Genomic DNA, 22,847 nt, shown 5'->3' on the forward strand with positions numbered 1-22,847 from the left:
TCTCATAGCTAGGCATTCCTGGAAGATAAGTGGCAGTGAACTAAACACTAATAAAGAGCTGCCATCATTTTCTTTGTTTGCAGGCAGCTTTCAGAAAGAAAGAATCACTCCAGACAATTCCCATGACTTCTTGCAACCGGGATCAGAGACGATTGTTGATGGGTTGGGGGCGGGGTGTAAATACTTTGGAATAGAACACTGTTTGGGATCAGGAATGGTCAATGGAGACTCAACTGGGGAGAGTGACTTTAAAACAGTAGAGAGGGAGTTACAGTCAGGAAGAGTTTTTAAAAAGGTTTTTAAAGTACATTTTTAATAAGGAATTTTGTATGATTGTGGCAGGATCGCCTTTTAAAAAAAACATATCTCACCTTTAAATTTTAAACGGCGTAAATAATCATCATTATGGCCACTGATGTTTATGGCTCTGAAACCAACACTCTTGCTAACCTCCGGGTCCTTTTACATAAAATTTGTAGTTCTCGGGCTGTAAACGGCGCCACACGTGGCAAGCGTAGAATTTGGCGGGATTTCTTGAGGGAATGCCGCACTGGGAAAACTCACTTGTTAAATCAGAACATCATTTTGGTTTACTTCTGGCTCTGTGTTGATTTGTTTTGAGTACTTCTGTGAGGAAGACGAATTGACAGAGGAGTTACTGAGCCCAACCACGTGAGGGAGCTGAAATGACAGCTGGATTTGTAAAAGAGTAAGAATTTACAGTCAGTTGTCCAACCTAACATTGGATCAGAGCGACAGCTCAGATCATTTCAACCCAGCCCCACTGGTACTAGAATAGTTCTGTCAACTCTGTTGTGGCAAACTAAAACAGAATTAGAGCTGTGTTGAAGAATCTCTGGTTAATGACTGCGACTTAGTGACTGGTCAATTCACATCTGCCACATTGCCAGGCACTATAACTCTTCCAAACCAGTGTCACCAGGCCTTAAACAACTATTCCAAAGCATGACCAAACATAAATTGAAAGGAACGAACTCATTTTAATTCTTTATTCATGTTTGATTCCGAAAACGGATTTTGTGGGTAACTATACAATTTTTGTATTTAGAAATTTTCAAAATTAAAATATAGAACTTTATAAATTGCAACTATAATCCTATTCTAGGACATTTGCAACATATGGATTCGAGTTCTTCCCCATCCTCATTTAGCCAGTTAGGATAATTTATTTGCCATGCTTCTGCAATTATTCCATTGGTAAGCATGCCCCTATTGTGTAACTCGACCAAGCAGACGAGGGAAAATCACAAATTTTATTTGATCTGTGCTGATTTCAGCCAGGCGGCAGTAACGATGCTATCAGTAATCCTGAGCTAGGGAGAGACCAGATTAGCCAGAGTTCCCACTCTTGATCACTCAGCAGCGACCTCTGCTGGATAGAGTGCTCAGATGCTGGATGAGGGCAGCTTCTGATTTTACTATGATGCCCCCGTCACCCCATGAACAAATAGCCTGCCAAAAGTTGACACATGAAGAATGGTCACTTGGAGCAGGCAATAGAGGGTTGCCAGTGCCTGTGGAGCTATAACCCAGCAAGAACCAACACCAGCATGAGAGGAGTTAAAAGAATCGGAAAAAGTAACATACTTGGCAGCCCACTCCACTGGTACCCCTGCCAAAGGCCTATTTTTCGTTTGGAAGTTGGTGAGTGTAGGGGGCTTTCAACCATGTGATCCTAACAATGCTGTCTTCACCTGATGACCAGGGGTCACAGAATACTGATAAGGCTGATATTTCTCCTTCCCTGAAGTTCCGAGGCCTATTGGAAATACCTCCACTGCTATCAGTAAATTCAGGCATCAGTTCTGATTCTAGATTGCCAGTTGACCCACTCAGACATTAGGAGTCTTCGTCTCACTTTTTTAACAATCTGTAATACAGTCTTTTGATTCAGATGACCCCATCAGTTCTTTTTAGTGTTTCTTTTATGCCCTAACTCTGAAAATGGCATCCTTTGAGAAAGAAAAAGTCAAAGGAAATAGAACTATTCATTTCTTTAAAGCCTACAAAGATCCCACATAGGGACTGGCTCCCCTTTTATGATTATATAGCATTTATTTTGGTGCAGGCCCCCTCAATGATTGAATGATCCTAATGATTAAATAAATTAAAAAGGCAATCTTTGTGACACTTTCAGTAGAAAAAAATACAAAATATAGATGATATATAAATTGATAATTAATGAAAATGATTCATTTCAACCTACATCTATTTAATTATTGATGCTAATTAAAAAAACATAATTCTACAATTGCATAAAATACCTGACAGTAGTATTTTTGGTTAATATTGAACATAAAAATGGAACTGTAATCATTTAAAAACGAAAAAAATCTGAATTTGACAATGTTCAGCAAGTTTTTTGAATTCAAAGATATAATGGAATTGCAAAAATATAATTACTGTAAATTTGGATTGTGAATTTCCCATGCATAATTTTTTAAAAAGAATTAATATAAATATCTTTATTAATAGTTGCATTCTAAAGTTAAAGGGAAAATGGAGGCATTTGATTGCAACAATTCTGAAGGTTGTCATAATGTGTACCAGCGGAGGATGTTGTACAATGGCTGCATGTTAATGAGTAGATGGTAATCTTTCTTTACAAAGTCAAATTTATGCAGATGATGCTGTGGGTCAGAACTGACTGACGTCATTAGTCTCAGCCACCTGCCTGAAGAGGGGGTGAAACTGACTCTCTGCGAAATCCACCAAACTTTGCCATTTCTGGCTGGTCGCAGAGCCCCGCGCCCGGCTGGGGATGAGCTGGATGGCCAGGTGAGTGATGTGACCCGGGTGCTTCCTCTGATCGGCCTTTAAAACCCCTCAGATCGGGCGGACAGCAGTTTGGGGATCAGCGTGCGTGCGTGTGATTGCTGTGCAGTTTTGTATCTTTTTTTCCCTTGTGCTTGTATCACTTCCTCCTGCGGCCGGCTCCTGGGCATCCCACTGGGTCTTAGAGCCCGCACGCTCTCGAATAACATACAAAGAGGGCCGGCAGGATCCTAGCAATCATCCTGTTCGAGTGGCGCATCGACTAACATTCGAGCGAAGCGTTAATAACACCCACAAGTGACAACAGATAGTTTGGGACACGCATAACTGCAGACACAAGCAAATGTGTTTTTTTTATTTATTAAGCATTTATTGCGACTCGGTTGTAGCAATTTGGCTTCTGGTTGTCAAGAATATCATTGATCTTTCTTACAGTAGCCTAGAAATCTGCTAGGAGGCAATGGCTGTTGTATAGTTATCAAAGTTGTATCCTATTAAGAAAGTTACCATGAGCGTCTAACTTTATATACCTACGCTTTCACACAGGTTGGAATCAAATAGGTTCTCCTGTTGCGGAGTTCCCACCGCTGCCTCTTGTTCCCTCAGGTTATAACTTAACTCCTTAATCGATCTATTTATGATAAATACATCTTCAGCTTCAGGCTGACAGACATTAATTGGGAAACCTCGCAGATACTTTGAGGAAACTTTTATTTTTTGTTGATAGAAAGGGAAAGCCAGATTTAAAAAGTAGAATTGTGTCGTTGGGAAGAGCTGAACGCTACAGATCCTTCCTTACAACCAGACTTTCAGTTACACCATGTCAGCAATGAAGTGGGACTTGGCATTATCACCCTCATCGTTACTCCCTACGGTCACGTGCCAGAAAGAATGCCAACAAATCTCTCCAGGAGTATGACCCCGACCTTCCTGTTGGTTGTAATTTCAATTCACCATCTCATGCCCACTGCCTCTGTTCTCTGCTTGCTACAATGTTCCAGTGAAGCCCAATGCAAACAGCACCTCATTTTCCAATTAGGCACTTTACAGTCTTCTGGACATAACATTGAGTTGAACACACCATGATCTCTATCCTCCATTTTGATTTATTTTCCAACACCCTTCCCCCACAAGGGCCAGTCTGTAACTTGTTCTCAGCTTTGCTTTTTGAGGGTGCTGACCCTTGTTCTACTATTAACACATTCTGCTAACTGACCTTTATGCCACTATTAACACCTGCCTTAATCTTTAACACCACCATTAACTCTCCCTTTGCCTTGTGCCCATGACGTCCTTGTCAAATCTCTCCTGAGCTTCCATCTATCCCTCACCTTTTACTTTGCTCCATCTGCTCTTCAACAGTATAAAACCCATCACATTTCTACCTCTCTTCAGCTCTGAAGAAGAGTTATACAGACTCGAAACATTAACTATGTTTATCTCTCCACAGATGCTGCCAGACCTGCTGAGTTTTCCAGCATTTTCTGATTTTACAACAGATCTCTTACCTGAGAGCCATTCTCAGGGACACTGCAGCACTGAGTGAGGGGACATGGGTCTGTGCCTTGTGATTCCCTATAGAGTAAGCTCCACATTTCCATCATTCCACCATGGACAGTTGTCATGTAGAGATCAGACTCTTCCCCATTGGAAGAGGGGAAAAGCTACAGAATCAACAGGTTTACTTTGACAGGGCCCTTTCACCTGCTGTGCAGAAACAGGGATAACCCTTGTCGCATGCTAATATTCCTTTTCCTTCCTTCTGGAGAGGCAGGATATGAAAATCAGAACCACATACTGACAGATATTAGTTATTCTATGTAAAAATCATATTTTCTTTGCTCTGTTTTCAGTCTTCTCCCCTTCTCAAGGCACTGATTTATGTTGGGGTAAAACTCAATGAGCACTGACCACCCTTATCAAAGTGGCCATTCTTAATGAGTGAGTGTGGAAAGTAAGTGTCAGTAAGCCAATTGGCCATAAGGCACATTGCAGCCGAGGCCAGCCTTGTCCTCACTCAATGTCTACACATAGGTAGATTTCGGAGGGAGTTACTGGGTAGTGATTAAGAGAGAAAGAGCCATGGCTGATTTTTTTCCCCCTCTTCTTAGGCCAAGGGCACTTGTAGCCCTTGGTGTCATGATGGCTGGGAACTCAGCGGAGGCCAGGAATCAAACCTAGGAATGCTATGATTTGTGTGGTCCTGTACTGCATTGAGTTTTATTCAGAGTCAATTGGGGTGGGGGGTGGGGAGGAGTTGTCTCTATTTTAAAAAGAATTACAGATGGTAACTACTGCAGAGATATGAGAAAACTGAAACTAAAGATATAAGGAACTGTAATCTATAATGTTGAGTACTTTCAGCTGAAATGGCATGCTATTGATTACTGAATTTTTACAGAAATATACTGTATATTGTACATTGTATATTACATATAGCATATAAAATAGGAAATACACTATATAACATAAAGCTGTCAGATATAATGTAGAGAATCCACTAAATAGTATAGACACTTTGTAATAGCACGACTTGCATTATGTAACCCCGAATTACATCTCTCAACAACATCTTAAGTTGCTACACGTACAATGAATTACAGTGACTGTCACTGTGTAGGCAAATGCAGCAATCGTTTGGAGCATAGCAAAGTCCCATAAACAGCTGTAAAGTGTCAGCCTGGATTATGTGCTCAAGTTTTTGAGCAGAACTTGAAGCCAAAGCCTTCAGGCTCAGAGGTAAGAGCACTACCAACAGAACCAAATTGACACACAGGAAGTTTTCTATGTAACAGGGTCTACAGGCTTTTTATACTTTAATAGCCTCAACTGATGTCCACATCATCGCTACTGTCACCCTGGCTGAACACAACTAACTCAGCACATAATGGAAATTGAACCTGTGACATTTTTAGTCTTTGTGGCCCAAAGATGCAGATTGCTTCAAGTTGCCACTGGCGGAGCCCACTGCTGACTTAAAAATTGACTACAGCGGGATTGGAAACTACGCCTCTTCTGGCTGACCTAGATAACCCACTGGTGACATTGTGGGTTACGAGGCGCGGTCACTTTGGAATGGCTGCCATAGTCTACAATGGCTTCCGCTGATAACAGTGCAGTTATTGTTGAAGCAGCAAAAAAGACCAAAAACAACCCATGAGGAGCAAAGAAAAAGTGAAAGTGGAACCGACCTCCTGCTATTTAATATTGGGAGTGAGTGGAACAATGTGGCACTTTTGATTACCAATACAGTGTTGTACAGAGTAGTTCACATACATGCTGAATTCCCAATCTCAACTATGTTGTCACAATGATGTGCCAAGTTGAGACCAGGCAGCCACACACACACAGGGACAGAGTGAGGGGCAATCATTGCACCCTTGATAACGCTCACTCTTGTATAGCATAAAACATTTTAGATAACCTCAGCAAAGACTGGAGACAGGTTTCTTGGCTGCAAGCTTGACCGTTATGTTGCACGCTATGGGAGAGTAGGAAAGAGGGGGAGAAGGAACTAGGATATTTCCCCTGTTTTATTTTCGAACTGGGATTATCCTATGCTAGTAAAGTCATAATTTGTTCATATTTTCTTTTATCACACCCTGGTCCTTCATTTGTCTTTGCCACTGAAAGTTAGGACAACTGTTTGGCTTTCTTGTTTCTTTCATTACTGTCCTATAACAGCTTTCAGGAGGCACAGGAGAGCTGACCAGTTAACTGTGACTCTAACATTTCTCTCCCTCGCTGTGAGAAATTGTTTTATGTTTACTGAGCAAGTTCATCTGAGTTAAGGAATTAGCCTTCTATAGAATCCCTGCATGTGAATAAGTAACCTATTGCTCTGTGATACAGTGCAGCGAAACAGCTACATGTACTGGGCCACCTTTCCAGTCACTTCCTTAGATGTTGACTTCTTATTGTAAAATATTACTTATTGTAGAAAACCCCAGCAAAACTTTCCCTTGTGTGAATATTTTGGAAGGTGCGTGTGTCTTGTACGGATAACTAGAGCTTTTCTGCTATAATTTGCAACATGTGCTAGATAGGTTTGCTTTTGTGCCTAGAGAACAAAAGAAAGAATTGCATTTATATAGTGCCTTTCATGAGCACAGGACATCCCAAAGCGCTTTACAGCCATGAAGTACTTTTGAAATGTACTCACTGTTGTAATGTAGGAAATTTGCACAAAGCAAGCTACCACAAACAGCAATGTGACCATGACCAAATAATGTGTTTTAGTGTTGCTGTTTGAGGGATAAATATTGGCCAGCCCATCAGGGATAATTCTTCTGCTCTTCTTTGAAATAATGCCATGGGATCTTTTACATCCACCTGAGAGAGCAGATGGGGCCTCGGTTTAATTGATTGTAACTGTTTTGCTGTGAGGAAGCAGAAGGCAGAGGTGCAGGAAAAACACACTACACATATTTCTTTTCCAGTAAAATGTGGTGTAAACCCAAACACCAAAATCTGGGCATTTTCAGAAAAGCTGGCACGTGCAAAACCATAAGGAGAATAATATGGAAAACCAAAAGTGAATCATTTTACGGAAGTGTGTTCCCAGTGCAGAGCTTCCCTGCTGGGACAGTGCACCAGGAAGTCAGGCACGTGCTCCCCATGATTTTCCATCCGTTTGATGGAAACTTGTAGGGCTGAGCCCGGAATTCTCGGTATGCCCTCCCACGGGTGCACAACATTGTAAAGTTACCCCATAATAAAATTGGACAGATGGTTCCTCACAGGAAGACAAGGGAAAATCAAAGCAAAGCCTTCTGAGGCCAGCTGTGTGCTTCACAAGTGTTGTAAGCAGCAAGAGCAAACTCCAGAAGAGAAACATTTCTTCCCTGGTGTTCTCCACCCCCTCCCTCCCACTTTCTCAGAAGCTGTTGACTAGTGCTGGGGTAAATTTTCACAGCTGTCAGCAGCCCTCCAATACCACAACCAAATGGCAATTCTTTATGACTGAGTTAAGATGTGTGGGGCAGTCTTGATCTAACCCACCCTTTGGGAAATTAATGGGATCGGGAGTAACCCTGGTATTACACCTTGCCTAATGTTACTCTCCATTTGAAGTCAGTGGAGGGTAATCTCGGGCTAGGTGTAAATACTGAGTTCCATTCAATCCCATGGGTTTCCTGCCAGGGCAAGTTAGGTTAACATTGTGTGTCGGCAGAGTGCTGTTCAGAAGGCTTACACTGCTGATCCTGATCTTGTCCTCACTTGACGACCATCCATGAGCACTTTCCAGTAGGTGTTATTACATAGCAATTGGGAGCAGGAACCCTAGCTGATTGTTTTTGTTCCTCTCTAACCCAGGAGTGCTGAGACCAATTGCAGCAACCTTACTGCCACGCTATCTAAGATCAGATAACTTGGCACAAAAAAGGATTGAATTTGTGTATTAGGTGGGACTCTACAATTGGCTTCAGCATTTTTATTATTCATTTATGGGATGTGGGCGTCGCTGGCATTTATTGCCCATCCCTAATTGCCCTTGAGAAGGTGGCAGTGAGCTGCCTTCTTGAACCGCTGCAGTCCCTGTGTACACCCACAGTGCTGTTAGGAAGGGAGTTCCAGGATTTTCCAGCGACAGTGAAGGAACAGCGATATATTTCCAAGTCAGGATGGTGTGTGGTGTCCAGGTGGTGGTGTTCCCATGTGTCTGCTGCCCTTGTCCTTCTAGATGGTAACGGTTGTGGGAAGGTGTTCTCTAAGGAGCCTTGGTGAGTTTCTGCAGTGCATCGTGTAGATGGTACACACTGCTGCTACAGTGCGTCGGTGGTGGAGGGAGTGAATGTTTGTGGATGGGGTGCTACTCAAGCATGCTGGTTTGTCCTGGATGGTGTCAAGCTTCTTGAGTGTTGTTGGAGCTGCACTCATCCAGGCAAGTGGAGAGTATTCCATCACATTCCTGACTTGTGCCATGTAGATGGTGGACAGGCTTTGGGGAGTCAGGAGGTGAGTTACTCGCCACAGGATTCCTAGCCTCTGACCTGCTCTTGTACCCACAGTATTTATGTACTGGTAATACATAATGGTAACCCCCAGGATGTTGATGGTAATGCCATTGAACGTCAAGAGGAGATGGTTAGATTCTCTCTTGTTGGAGATGGTCATTAACTGGCACTTGTGTGGCAGGGATATTGTCCATGTCTTGCTGCATTTGGACATGGACTGCTTCAGTATCTGAGGAGTCAAGAATGGTGAACATTGTGCAATCATCAGCGACCATCCCCACTTCTGACCTTATAATGGAAGGAAGGTAATTGATGAAGCAGCTGAAGATGGTTGGGCCGAGGACACCATCCTCCTAGCATGCTTGTGCAAGGAAGCTGAAGAAATATCGGCCACGGTCCCAGCTCCTGATTGCTATCCATTGACCGTTGCTGGAAACTGGATGTAAGAAGCCAGCTTTACTGTGATCCCCTCATGATAGAATAGCCTGTTGTCACTGTCTTGGCTCACATGTAGAATGGCCATTCAGGATAAGCTACTGAAGGATGCGTGGCACCAGTGGAGCCATTAACCAGCAGTACTTTCAGGAGAAAATATTGAAAATGCCTATTGGAGGACTGGACAATTGTGAAAGAATGGACGAGTGGAGCCAGACATAATGTACAACTAAAGTTTCAATTATTACTTCCACCACTTAAGGTGAGCGGAGGTAATGTTTTCGCCCCAGTTTATTATTCTTAGTCTGTAAGAAATATATCTCAAAAGCTAATGGATGGATTTCAATGAAACTTGGTACACAGATGTAAAATGGCCCAAGGAAGAACTGATTAATTTTTCGCAAAGTTGTGGATCCAGATTCTGGATTTTTTTAAAGGAGCTATTGATATTGGGTGATAGGACAAATTGACTTTTTTTTAGAATGTTGTGGGTTGTTTTATTTCGAATGTTGTTGATTATTTTAGAATGTTATGGATTGTCTCAGCAGCCATGGTGCAATTTGTCCCAGCTGTCAAAATGTGAGCAGAGTTTTCACTGCAGATTGTTAGATGTAGATTAGCCTGAAGCCTCCTCAGTGAGATGGGAGCTCTTACTAAAAATATTTCTTTTTTCAGCATTGTAGTGACAGAATATCAAGCAGGCAGGGGAAAGCCTCATGGAAGAGCAGTGTAATTGTAATAACGTTGAGTTACCACAGCATTGCAGAGGTATGAGCTGTACTGAGTGCCCTCTTCACTTGACCCAGATAGAATCATAAATTGCTGGAATTGCCCAGCAGGTCAGTCAGTATCTGAAAGAGAAAGATCAGTTAATCAATGTTTGGTCGGAGCCTTCACCATCATTCCCCAGGTACTGCCCAATCTTTATCAGTCGCATCCTGTAACTGTCTCTTGGGATGCAACTCTGACCCTAACCAGTGGAGAGAGTTTTTATACTGGTTTCATGACAAGGTACTTAATGTAAATCATTTACAAGGAATACATATAAAATTGTAATGGTGTAACGCAGGATGAAGTAAGTGAGATTTGATAAGATTATCCTCTCGTGAGTTAAAACAATATAGAGAAGGATGTTGCTGGCTAGGCCCTAGATTGACTGGAGTGATTGCCTTTTGTGTTGGTATTGCCAACACATTGGAAGTGTCATTATTGAGCTGTACCGTTCAGTGAATTGACCAAGAAACCTCCGAACGCAGAGAATGGCTTCAAATTCCACCTCTGAAATGATTGATTTTGAGGCTAGAGAGTGTCACCTGTCTGCGAAGCCCCAGCACAATTCAATGCCTGCAGGGGGAAGGAAGAAGGGAATGAGAACTAACAACTTAATTGGAATTTGAAACAAAAAAATGGGAACCTCAGGGCTGGAGAAATGTGATATGACAGGTAGATTTTGCTGACTCCAAATGTCACAAGTGATCATTGGAAACTCACACTGCTATTGACTTTTCGATGTAAGCTCACAGTCTGCAAGGTACCTCATCTTCTGAGCGTATTCAAATGTTAGGACCTTAGAACCCTTAAGTGCATTGACGGGCAGAGGGATCTGGGTGTACAGGTCCACAGGTCACTGAAAGTGGCAACGCAGGTGGATAAGGTAGTCAAGAAGGCATATGGCATGCTTGCCTTCATTGGCAGGGGTATTGAGTATAAAAGCTGGGAAGTCATGCTGCAGCTGTATAGAACCTTGGTTAGGCCACACTTGGAATATTGCGTGCAATTCTGGTCACCACATTACCAGAAGGATATGGAGGCGTTGGAGAGGGTGCAGAGGAGGTTTACCAGGATGGTGCCTGGTCTGGAGGTTATTAACTATGAGGAGAGGTTGGAGAAACTCGGATTGTTCTCACCAGAGCGACGGAGATTGAGGGGTGACTTGATAGAAGTTTACAAAATTATGAGTGGCATGGACAGAGTAGATAGTCAGAAGCTTTTTCCCAGGGTGGAAGAGTCAATTACTAGGGGACATAGATTTAAGGTGAGAGGAGAAAACTATAAAGGTGATGTGCGGGGCAAGTTTTTTACGCAGAGGGTAGTGAGTGTCTGGAATTCGCTGCCAGAGGAGGTGGTGGAAGCAGGTACGATAGTGGTGTTTAAGAGGCAGCTTGACAAATACATGAATAGGATGGGAATAGAGGGATACGGACCCCGGAAGTTCAAAATATTTTAGTTGACCGGCAATATGACCGGCACAGGCTTGGAGGGCCGAAGGGCCTGTTCCTGTGCTGTACTTTTCTTTGTTCTTTGTTCTTTGATTAGTTCATCTCATTTTTTCTTTTGAATGTAGAGAATTGAAATGCTCTGTACTGGGGATATATTTTATTTTATAAGAGGGGTTTGTTGCTGTCAAGAGTTGTAAATAATTGGATTTTATTTCCTCAGTATGTATTTTGCAGGATGGCCTGACTCAACTCTCATCTGACTCAGCCACAGGTCTAATACAAGAATAGAATTCCAGTCCAATAACTTTCAGACCAGATGACGTCAGTATTAGATGGAGCACAGCAGCTCTGGATTGAACTTCAGTTTCCTGATAGTTAACCTCTCATGAGTCAGTGACATTCCTTGAGAGTTCTGTTTGAATTCATCTCATTCTGTACACCCTGATTAAGGCAAACAGGCCAACAGTTTATTTTCTCCAAATCATTTTTTGTCCCTTTTTATCCACCAGTTTTCTCACTCTCCTCTTCCCTTAAGGTGCTCACTCTTATTGGGGCATTATTCCTTGGTTAAGTGGCCATTCTTCATCTGTGGGCCTAGTCAGTCATTGTCAGCAGGCAGGAGGGATCATAACCAGCTCTGATCCTGTTATCTGCTCATGTGCTGATCCAACCAGGGTCTTTGGATAGTGGTTAAACAGAGCCACTGTTAAATCATGGTTGCACTTACATTGTGGAATCCACTGAGGGAACAGGGCTAGTGGTACACGTGGACAGCTGGCTAGATGTGCTAAATATTAGTGCAAGAGGATCAGTGGCCTGGGCTGGGGCCTGCAAGACAGGACTAGGCGATAAAGACCGTGAGTCTGGATCAGGTATCAGTGTCTTTGCATTGCGGGGGCAGCTCAGGGATCTGTCCCAAAGTCAGTGATTGGGACAGGACCGGGGGACCCATCGTAGGCTGTGGCGTTTGCGTGGTTGACCCCAAAGTTGACAGCACTGAAGCTGTGCGAGGCGTGGACAGCTCAGTCAGTATGTTAAAAAGTGGCTGGACAGGTGGGGAGTGTTCACTGTGGCTGGTAGAACCATAGCCAGAGGTGGATCAGATTGCGGGGCCAGTGCAGAAGGAAGGGACCTTATAGCATTCAGATCTCTTGACTCAATAAGTTGTGCTAGTTAGCTGGGAACCAATCAACTTGCGAATATTGCACCAGCCGTCATCAACAGATGTAACCAAGTGGCATTGGCAGGCCTGTGACATTGTTGCGATCAGTACGAAGGTAGACCAGATCACCAACATCAACTGAGGTAAGTGTTGGTTGCACTCCTAGGAGGGCTTTGGATTTCTGACTATATGGGTGATTTACCTGGCAGAGCTGACGTTGAGTCTCAATAGCTCTGTTGTCGGATAGGGAAATGTGCACATTGGTGAACCGGTCTTTAAGTCCATAATTCTCTCACAGAAAGGCCTTGGGAATGAAGGCATGAGTGAGTCATGCAGTGGTCACAGGGCCAAAGGTGTGATCAGGGCCTCCATGTGGTCCGTGGCGTAGAAGCTTGCCCTCCAGTTCTCATGCTACCCTCTCTGCTACCAGGTTCTTGTTGGGGTTCTTCGATCTCCCAAGCTCAGTGTTCCTGAAGCAGCATGTTTCTTAACAGGGCGGAAAACCCAGGGGCAGGATCAGTCTGTATGATAAAGGGACCATCTAGTGGACAAAATCCAATTCACAACTGGAGGAGAGCATCCCTTAAGGTGTCATGGCATTCATTGGCAATGATCCAAGAAGCTGTGTAAGGAGTGATGCTTCTTGTACAATTAAAATGAGTTGTCACTCACGCTTGATAACATCAGCAGCAAATGAGCTAGCTGTGACCTGTTCAATGGAGGTATCCATGTCAAGTGCATAGAAATATTAGTGGGTGACCAATTTGAGTTGATGACATGATGGGCGACCAAGACCTAGGTGGAAAGCAGTGATAAGGCCTTCCAGAATATTACACAGAATGATAATGTATTCTCTGGAGGGGACAAGGAGCTCATTAGATCACACGACAAGTAAATTAGACATTGCAAATGTTGATAAGCTTCCCTGAAGGCTGGGTGCCTTGCAACAGGTGGACATGTATGTGACAAAGGAGGGGACATTCAGACTGGCTACCTAGCCATGCTGGCCTGCTAGTGAAAGGGAATTTTGTTGAGCCTGACACAAAGACGTCAATGGAGACCCACTGAACAGTAGAATGTGAGATCTGGTGTATGAAGAAACAGACTTGGCTCATGGGGCTCTCACAGCCAGGTGCATTGCAGCTTGCAAAATCCAATGGGATATTCACAGATCCAGCTAGGTGTCTGACAGAGGTATGGTAGTGACTGGCCATGGGAAGGATAGTAGTGACACAGTACTAGCAGAAAATTCTCCCCTGCACATTTTCTCAGAGGTGTGCCCCCAAGATTTGCTGTCTGAGAGGGCACAAGGATATCTGCTTGGACTGCACAATGTATGGGCTGAAGTGTTTGATAGAAACTGCAATGGTCCGAGCTTCAATCTCACAAGGCAACCAGATAATTTGACAACCACGGGGTTTGGCACTGAAAAACCAGTAAGTTTAAGTCTGTTGCCATGGGTCACATGCAGGGTGGATGCAATGCTATGCTTCTTAGCAGCATCATCTGTGACAACCTAGAGTTGGTTGTCTGGATGGGGAAGGGTAATGGTTTTAGCGGATGAGATCACAGATTGTGCCATTTGGAAGCTTGTGCAGAGATCATCTGTCCACTCATTGACGTCCGACAGTTCAAGGGGGTTGTGTATGAGGCACACTGAGAAAGGACTCTTGAAAGTACTTTGTAGGCTCCGATGAAAGATCTTATGTCAGAAACCTTCTCCAGTGGAGAGCAGGTAGAGATGGTGGTCACATGGTGTGGGTTAGCTTACAAGGTGCCCTGGGACCAAATTCATGTCAAAATAGCTGTAGTCTTAGGGCAGCTGACAGTTTTAGGGGCAAATAGAATCAGATCACATCATGACAGAGTGTATAGTACTCATTGCCAGTTGTGAAGAAGTTCTTCAGGACTGTTACCACCACAGTAGAGATTGTCTGCAAGTTTGATGACTATGCCCTTTTCTAGAAGATCACCTAGGACGGCATGTCAATTTCTCAACGGCAGTTTTAGATCCAGGCATGCCCAATGCGGGTCGAGTGTATATATGAAGACCTTTGTAGGTTGTGACTACTCCACGGTACTTCACTGAAGATCGTGCTAATGGATTCTGGTAAAAGGCTTCAGATCTGTTGCAATGATGTACTTCCACTAGGCAATCTTGCATAAGTTTGAGTCAACATCTGGCGTAAGTGAAGGTTGCAACTTACTGTAGCACCCAACATCAGTGAATACTGTGACAATTTGAAAACCCCCTTGTGACTTCTTAGTGAGAAATGATGGGTTAAGGCACTCCACAGTGATCCCCACGTCTTCAGGTTGAGCAAAGACTTCAAGGCCTTGAAGTTCATCAAATTTTTGTTGCAACTCTAACAAGTTTATCTCTGGCATACTGGGGAAGGTGACCCTTCCGTTGTGGAGGGTGTACAGGTCCCATGTTGACATTACCCTTGAAGGGTCCTGCCTTGCCATTGTAACCTAGAAATGCTGGATCAAAGACGTCATTGTACTCCTGAAGGAGTGTGTGAAACTGAGAACGTGTGTGCTGTGGCATGATGTGATCTGGATCCACAGGAAGAGACTCTGGAAACAGCCGATGGGGCTTATGTTTGCATTGCTTGGTAAGGGGCTGTGTCATGTCATCCTGAAAAGGCTGAGAATCTTGGTTGCTGATGGGGCGAGGTGGGGAGGGGACGGTGGGTGTGGGAGGGGGAAGACAGGTCGTATCCGAGCAAAATGTTCATTGCAAGACGGGACTTGTGGTTCATGGGAGAGGTTTGCAATGTGAATCTTGTTAGCAATTCCAGTCAAAGTATGTGGTTCTGGCCTTGTTGGGTGGATTGGTACACCTTGGTCCTGAAGGAAAAGAGGACAATTCAACTGCAAATGTTGTGAGGTCTACAAGATTATCGGTTAGGGTCATCTCGATGAAATATCCTGGCCAGAGTGTCGTTGACCTTGAGGAGCATGAAGCCTCACTCTGCAAGGGCTGGAAGAAGCATGAGATCCATAAACATAGGTGGTGGAGTCACCAACTAGCACTAGGAGTTTGGCTGGTCAAATTGACACATCATTGGTTTCAATGAGCAGAGTGCCTGCAAGTAATAAAAACAGAAAGGGCTGGAAATACTCAACAGGTCTGGCAGCATCTGTGGAGAAAAAGAGACAGAGTTAATGTTTCAAGTTGGATATAACTCTTCAGAGTTTCAGTCATATTCTGAGTGTTTCCAGCACTTTGTTTTCACTTCAGATTTCCAGCATCCACGGTATTTTGCTTTTATTTTAGTGCCTACAAGTACCTCGACATCAAGGTTTTCCACAATCGGGCCTTTAAAGGCAAGGTTGTGATGGTCTCTCTGGATAGAAAGAAGTGGGTTTCATCAATCACGTATAATGAACCATCAGCCTGGTGAGCAGATTGGGATGAACCCCTTGATTGGGTCGCCGAGTCTCATAGCTGTGGGAGCACAGATCAATGGTTGCTTGAATAGCATGGTGCTTGACGAATGTGTCTAAGTAGGGTGACTGACTAATCTGTATAGGAAGTGCAGCTGATTCCAAAGAGATGACAGCAGGCTCCTTATCCCCTTCGGCTAAACAAGCATCTGAAATGATATCATCATCATCATCCAGGATAGCAGCTATCTTATGAGCTTTAATCATATATCGGTGGTCTTGATCTGGCAGAAAATTACACTTGCTGAGGAAATGTTTATCTGGTCGACCCGCTTGCTTGCATAATAAGCATGACACCTGCCATGTGCGTGTAGGAAGGGAGTAATGGGGTCTGGTTTTGTTAAGCGCAGGCAAAACTGGCATTTCTGGAAGGAGGAAGCAGCAGCGTGGAGAGCCTTGGCATCAGCAGATGTGTGAATCTCATCTAACAGTGAATCCAAAGCTTGGGAGAACTCTGGATTGATGAATGCCAGGGTGCGTCACCTGAGCTTGGTGCCATGCCTCTGCTTCACTAGACATGGTAGGCTAGGGTGAATGAGTTGCTGCCACCTTAGGACCACTATGTTCTCCAGTGAGGGTGACATCTCTTCATCCTTGTCAAGAGGTAGACTATGATGACTGAGCCCACCTTTCAGCGAGAGGCTATCCTTAAAGAAGGCCTTCAGACATTGATACAGATCCTCAAGCCTTTCAACTGATTGCATTCCGAAATCAGCCAGGTCTCAGAGGTGGGAACCCGTGGCCTGGAAACCATAATGCAGACGGATGGTCTGCATATTGAAGCAAGTCATGTTGATGCTTTGACTAGAGAGTTTTTAGCTATAACGGAAGTAATTAGCTATAAGTTCACCTTTTGTTGAGCGATAAATCCTGGAGACATCCTTCTGTGCCTCTGAATGCACAAAGAGGGTTAGTCTTGGTTCTCTTCTCACAGGTAAAAATATCAATGAGAGAGGGGGCAAAGTTAGGATCGTGTCAAAGTGTAGATTAGGTTCTGACGTCAATGATCAAATGAATTGATTGCCTCGACCTTCCCTAAGCCCCACTGCTTCGGTGCCTGATGCGTGGCTGCCAGTTTCCACAGTTACTGTACTGTAATACTGTGGACTAAGTAGAGATCAATATCTGTGTGTGTGTGTGGTATAAACTCACCCATTTCCTTTGATGAGAGGTGTGAAAACGTTTTGATGTTGTCGCCAGGCCAGTGGGCAGTGTTTCCCTCAAGTTGGTACAGAAACTGGATCAGAATATCAACAATGTTTAGGTGAAAAAGTTGAGCTTTAATGGAACCACAAAATCAAACTGTACGATAAGCAGTACAAGATGGCCACGCCCACATGGGAACAGGCTCCCAGTCACCAGAGGGGTATAACAGATAATGGCGCTGGGGTTAGAACTCTGCTGCCAGTCATGGGTGGAAATCCTTTATCTTGATAGCTTTTCCTGCCCACAAGGTGCAGCCGAATTTAATTCCTGGACCAAAGTAGCAGAAGCATTTCGAGTCCAGAGCAACAATGAAGCACAAATTAGAGAAGAGTATTAGATTATTAGATTAGACTGCGAAGAAGAAGGGGGAACAGGGGTGAGAATAGGAGCAGGAGGGGAGAAAGTATCAGGGTGAGGAGGTATGAGGAATGATAATGAGCTGAAGGGGGGAGAGAAGAGTGCAACTAAACCAAGAACTGTGATTGTACTCGAAAGAGTTGCAATCTGTGACTGTTGATAACTTGAAAGAAATTGAACTGGGAAGGGGGAGGGGGAGGGCGAGTGCAGCGTGAACTGGGGGAGGGGGCAGTGGGAGTGCAGCTTGAACTGGGGATGGGGAGGGAGAGTGCAGCTTGAACTGGGGATGGGGAGGGAGAGTGCAGCTTGAACTGGGGAGGGGGAGGGCGAGTGCAGCTTGAACTGGGGATGGGGAGGGAGAGTGCAGCTTGAACTGGGGAGGGGGAGGGCGAGTGCAGCTTGAACTGGGGAGGGGGAGGGCGAGTGCAGCTTGAACTGGGGGAGGGGGAGGGCGAGTGCAGCGTGAACTGGGGGAGGGGGCGGTGGGAGTGCAGCTTGAACTGGGGATGGGGAGGGAGAGTGCAGCTTGAACTGGGGGAGGGGGAGGGCGAGTGCAGCTTGAACTGGGGGAGGGGGAGGGCGAGTGCAGCTTGAACTTGGGGAGGGGGAGGTGGGAGTGCAGCTTGAACTGGGGAGGGGGTGGGGAGCTTGAACTGGGGAGGGGGAGGGCGAGTGCAGCTTAAACTGGGAAGGGAAATGAAAGTTGGACTGGTGGGGGGTGTAGCACAGCTAGAACTATGGGTGGGGGAGGTTCGAGTGCAGCTTGAACTGGGGAGGGGGTGGAGGGGGAGGGCGAGTGCAGCTTGAACTGGGGAGGGGGTGGAGGGGGAGGGCGAGTGCAGCTTGAACTGGGGAGGGGGAGATTTGAGTGCAGCTTGAACTGGGGAGGGAGAGGTGGGAGTGCAGCTTAAACTGGGGATGGGGGAGGGCGAGTGCAGCTTGAACTGGGAATGGGGAGGTGGGAGTGCAGCTTGAACTGGGGGAGGGGGCGGTGGGAGTACAGCTTGAACTGGGGGAGGGGGAGGGCGAGTGCAGCTTGAACTGGGGGAGGGGGCGGTGGGAGTGCAGCTTGAACTGGGAGAGGGGGAGGGCGAGTGCAGCTCGAACTGGGGGAGGGGGAGGGTGAGTGTTTCTTGAACTGGGGGAGGGGGAGGGCGAGTGTTTCTTGAACTGGGTAGGTGAGGGGAGGGGGAGGGGGAGTGCAGCTTAAACTGGGAATGGGGAGGTGGGAGTGCAGCTTGAACTGGGGAGGGGAGGGCGAGTGCAGCTTAAACTGGGGAGGGGGAGGACGAGAGCAACTTGAACTGGGGAGGGGGAGGTGGGAGTGCAGCTTGAACTGGGGGAGGGGGATGTATGAGTGCAGTTTGAACTGGGGGAGGGGGAGGGTGAGTGCAGCTTGAACTGGGGGATGGGGAGGTGGGAGTGCAGCTTGAACTGGGAGGGGGAGGTGGGAGTGCGGCTTGAACTGCGGAGGGGGAGGGCGAGTGCAGCTTGAACTGGGGGCGGGGGAGGGCGAGTGCAGCTTGAACTGGGGGAAGTGGGAGGGCGAATGCAGCTTGAACTGGGGAGGGGGAGAGCGAGTGCAGGTTGAATGGGGGAAGGGGGAGGGCGAATGCAGCTTGAATTGGGGAGGGGGAGGGCGAGTGCAGCTTAAACTGGGGGAGGGGGAGGGCGAGTGCAGCTTGAACTGGGGGAGGGGGAGGTGGGAGTGCAGCTTGAACTGGCGGAGGGGGAGGGCGAGTGCAGCTTGAACTGGGGGAGGGGGAGGTGGGAGTGCAGTTTGTAATGGGGGAGGGGGAGGGCGAGTGCAGCTTAAACTGGGGAGGGGGAGGTGGGAGTGCAGCTTGAACTGGTGGAGGGGGAGGGCGAGTGCAGCTTGAACTGGGGGAGGGGGAGGGTGAGTGCAGCTTAAACTGGGGATGGGGAGGGTGAGTGCAGCTTAAACTGGGGAGGGGGAGGTGGGAGTGCAGCTTGTAATGGGGGAGGGGGAGGGCGAGTGCAGCTTAAACTGGGGAGGGGGAGGTGGGAGTGCAGCTTGAACTGGGGGAGGGGGCGGTGGGAGTGCAGCTTGAACTGGGGAGGGGGAGGTGGGAGTGCAGCTTGAACTGGGGGAGGGGGAGGTGGGAGTGCAGCTTGAACTGGGGGAGGGCGAGTGCAGCTTGAACTGGGGGAGGGGGTGGTGGGAGTGCAGCTTGAACTGGGGGAGGGGGAGGTGGGAGTGCAGCTTGAACTGGGGGAGGGGGAGGGCGAGTGCAGCTTGAACTGGGGGAGGGGGAGGGTGAGTGCAGCTTAAACTGGGGAGGGGGAGGGTGAGTGCAGCTTAAACTGGGGAGGGGGAGGTGGGAGTGCAGCTTGTAATGGGGGAGGGGGAGGGCGAGTGCAGCTTAAACTGGGGAGGGGGAGGTGGGAGTGCAGCTTGAACTGGGGGAGGGGCCGGTGGGAGTGCAACTTGAACTGGGGAGGGGGAGGTGGGAGTGCAGCTTGAACTGGGGGAGGGGGAGGTGGGAGTGCAGCTTGAACTGTGGGAGGGGGAGGGCGAGTGCAGCTTGAACTGTGGGAGGGGGCGGTGGGAGTGCAGCTTGAACTGGGGGAGGGGGAGGTGGGAGTGCAGCTTGAACTGGGGGAGGGGGAGGGGGAGGGCGAGTGCAGCTTGAACTGTGGGAGGGGGCAGTGGGAGTGCAGCTTGAACTGGGGGAGGGGGAGGTGGGAGTGCAGCTTGAACTGGGGGAGGGGGAGGGTGAGTGCAGCTTGAACTGGAGGAGGGGGCGGTGGGAGTGCAGCTTGAACTGGTGGAGGGGCAGGGCGAGTGCAGCTTGAACTGGGGGAGGGGGAGGGCGAGTGCAGCTTAAACTGGGGGAGGGGGAGGGCGAGTGCAGCTTGAACTGGGGGAGGGGGAGATGGGAGTGCAGCTTGAACTGGGGAGGGGGAGGGCGAGTGCAGCTTGAACTGGGGAGGGGGAGGTGGGAGTGCAGCTTGAACTGGGGAGGGGGAGGTGGGAGTGCAGCTTGAACTGGGGGAGGGGGAGGGCGAATGCAGTTTGAACTGGGGGAGGGGGAGGTGGGAGTGCAGCTTGAACTGGGGGAGGGGGAGGGCGAGTGCAGCTTGAACTGGGGAGGGGGAGGTGGGAGTGCAGCTTGAACTGGGGAGGGGGAGGTGGGAGTGCAGCTTGAACTGGGGAGGGGGAGGGCGAGTGCAGCTTGAACTGGGGGAGGGGGAGGGCGAGTGCAGCTTGAACTGGGGGAGGGGGAGGGCGAGTGCAGCTTGAACTGGGGGAGGGGGAGGTGGGAGTGCAGCTTGAACTGGGGGAGGGGGAGGTGGGAGTGCCGCTTGAACTGGGGAGGGGGAGGGCGAGTGCAGCTTGAACTGGGGGAGGGGGAGGTGGGAGTGCAGCTTGAACTGGGGGAGGGGGAGGGCGAGTGCAGCTTGAACTGGGGAAGGGGGAGGGCGAGTGCAGCTTAAACTGGGGGAGGGGGAGGACGAGTGCAGCTTGAACTGGGGAGGGGGGAGGTGGGAGTGCAGCTTGAACTGGAGGAGGGGGAGGGCGAGTGCAGCTTGAACTTCGGAAGGGGGAGGGCGAATGCAGCTTGATCTGGGGAGGGGGAGGGCGAATGCAGCTTGAACTGGGGAGGGAAATGAAACTTGGACCGGTGGACGGGGGAGCACAGATAGAACTATGGGTGGGGGAGTGGAGAGTGCAGTTTGAACTGGGGAGCGGGAGGTGGGAGTACAGCTCAAACTGGGAGAGGGGGAAGGGGTGAATGCAGCTTGAACTGGGGAGGGGAGAGTGCAGCTTGAATCGGGGGAGGGGGAGGGTGAGAGGGGGAAGTGCAGTTTGAACTGGGGGAGGGGGAGGGAAGCGTGCAGTTTAAACTGGGGGAGGGGGAGGGAAGCGTGCAGCTTGGACTGGGGGAGGGGGAGGGAAGCGTGCAGCTTGGACTGGGGGAGTTGGAGGGAAGCGTGCAGCTTGGACTGGGGGAGGGGGAGGGAAGCGTGCAGCTTGGACTGGGGGAGGGGGAGGGAAGCGTGCAGCTTGGACTGGGGGAGTTGGAGGGAAGCGTGCAGCTTGGACTGGGGGAGGGGGAGGGAAGCGTGCAGCTTGGACTGGGGGAGGGGGAGGGAAGCGTGCAGCTTGGACTGGGGGAGTTGGAGGGAAGCGTGCAGCTTGGACTGGGGGAGGGTGAGAGGGGGAAGCGTGCAGCTTGGACTGGGGGAGGGGGAGGGAAGCGTGCAGCTTGGACTGGGGGAGGGGGAGGGAAGCGTGCAGCTTGGACTGGGGGAGGGGGAGGGAAGCGTGCAGCTTGGACTGGGGGAGGGGGAGGGAAGCGTGCAGCTTGGACTGGGGGAGGGGGAGGGAAGCGTGCAGCTTGGACTAGGGGAGGGGGAGGGAAGCGTGCAGCTTGGACTGGGGGAGGGTGAGAGGGGGAAGCGTGCAGCTTGGACTGGGGGAGGGGGAGGGAAGCGTGCAGCTTGGACTGGGGGAGGGGGAGGGAAGCGTGCAGCTTGAACTGGGGGAGGGGGAGGGAAGCGTGCAGCTTGGACTGGGGGAAGGGGAGGGAAGCGTGCAGCTTGGACTGGGGGAGGGTGAGAGGGGGAAGCGTGCAGCTTGAACTGGGGGAGGGGGAGGGAAGCGTGCAGCTTGGACTGGGGGAAGGGGAGGGAAGCGTGCAGCTTGAACTGGGGGAGAGGGGGGTGCAGCTTGAATTGGGGGAGAGGGGGGAGTGCAGCTTGAACTGGGGGAGGGGGAGGGAATGTGCAGCTTGAACAGAGGGAGGGGGAAGAGAGGAGTGCAGCTTCAACTGGGGAGGGGGCAGTGCAGCTTGAATGGGGTGAGGCGAGGGGAGGGGGGAGCTAAGCAGGAAGGGGGGGAAGGGGGAGTGCAACATGAAGGGGGGGAGGGGGGAGTGCAACATGAAGGGGGGGAGCACAGCATGAAGAGTGAAAGGGGGACTGCAGCGGAGGGGGGAGTGCAGCATGGGAGGGGGTAGCACAGTGGAGAGAGTGCAGCGGGGAGGGTGGAGTGCGGGTGGGGAGGTGGGAGTACGGGAAGGGGCTGTGCAGCAGGGGAGGAGGCAGTGCAGCAGGAAAAGTGGGGGGGGGTGGTAATGCAGCAGGGGGAGGGGGGAGTGCAGCAGGGGGAGAGGGGTGTGCAGCAGGGGGAGAGGGGTGTGCAGCAGGGGGAGGGGGGAGTGCAGCAGGGGGAGGGGGGAGTGCAGCAGGGGGAGAGGGGTGTGCAGCAGGGGGAGGGGGGAGTGCAGCAGGGGG

The 22,847-nt window shown here is 48.7% G+C and overlaps 1 protein-coding gene across 5 annotated transcripts in view; it reads left to right on the plus strand.

Moving 5' to 3' along the window:
• The first annotated feature begins 2,680 nt into the window (after positions 1–2,680).
• LOC144672688 (bromodomain adjacent to zinc finger domain protein 2A-like) overlaps positions 2,681–22,847 on the plus strand; it is a 131,889-nt gene continuing 111,722 nt past the window's right edge. For 3 of the 5 annotated variants that reach the window (XM_078534589.1, XM_078534590.1, XM_078534592.1), the window contains exon 1: positions 2,683–2,799. The gene's annotated coding sequence lies outside the window, so the exon portion shown is untranslated. Of the gene's footprint in view, positions 2,800–22,847 lie in introns of all 5 variants that reach the window. The other 2 variants (XM_078534593.1, XM_078534591.1) reach the window with 2 other exon arrangements.

Source organism: Cetorhinus maximus, chromosome X (genome assembly GCF_964194155.1).
Source record: "Cetorhinus maximus chromosome X, sCetMax3.hap1.1, whole genome shotgun sequence".
Taxonomy (NCBI): Eukaryota; Metazoa; Chordata; class Chondrichthyes; order Lamniformes; family Cetorhinidae; genus Cetorhinus; species Cetorhinus maximus.